This window comes from Nomia melanderi, unplaced genomic scaffold (assembly GCF_051020985.1).
Source record: "Nomia melanderi isolate GNS246 unplaced genomic scaffold, iyNomMela1 scaffold0014, whole genome shotgun sequence".
Lineage (NCBI taxonomy): Eukaryota > Metazoa > Arthropoda > Insecta > Hymenoptera > Halictidae > Nomia > Nomia melanderi.
In genome coordinates, this window is record NW_027475130.1 from 10,365,571 (window position 1) to 10,366,525 (window position 955).

The window sequence follows — 955 nt, forward strand, 5'->3', positions numbered from 1 at the left end:
GTCTCGGCCCCTGGTGGTCCTAGGTCGTTCCCGCTGCTCAGATTCATCCGCCAGGGCCTCCTACAGACAATGCACTTTGATTTATTGCGCTATCTCTAATAGCACCCGAGATATCTCCAGATATATATTGGATTTTTCACTGACCCTGAGTGTCCGGCCCCATGAGACGGTCGTTTTCTCGGCCTCTGCTGCTCCGAGGTCGTTCCCGCTGCACAGATTCATGCGCCAGGGCCTCCTGCAGATAATTCACTTTGGTTTATTGCGCTATCTCTATTAGCACCCGAGATATCACCAGGTATATACTGGATTTTCCCCAGACCCTGAGTGCCCGGCCCCATGAGACGGTGGTTTTCTCGGCCCCTGGTGGTCCGAGGTCGTTGCCGCTTCACAGATTCATGCGCCAGGGCCTCTTACAGACAATGCACTTTGATTTATTGCGCTATCTGTAATAGCACCCGAGATATCACCAGATATATATTGGATTTTCCCCTGACCCTGAGTGTCCGGCCCCATGAGACGGTGGTTGTCTCGGCCCCTGGTGGTCCTAGGTCGTTCCCGCTGCACAGATTCATGCGCCAGGGCCTCCTACAGACAATGCACTTTGATTTATTGCGCTATCTGTAATAGCACCCGAGATATCACCAGATCTATATTGAATTTTCCCCTGACCCTGAGTATCCGGCCCCATGAGACTGTGGTTTTTTCGGCCCCTGGTGGTCCGAGGTCGTTCCCGCTGCACAGATGCATGCGCCAGGGCCTCCTGCAGATAATTCACTTTGGTTTATTGCGCTATCTCTAATAGCACCCGAGATATCACCAGATATATATTGGATTTTCCCCTGACCCTGAGAGTCCGGCCCCATGAGACTGTGGTTTTCTCGGCCCCTGGTGGCCCGAGGTCGTTCCCGCTGCACAGATTCATGCGCCAGGGCCTCCTACAGACGATGCACTTTGA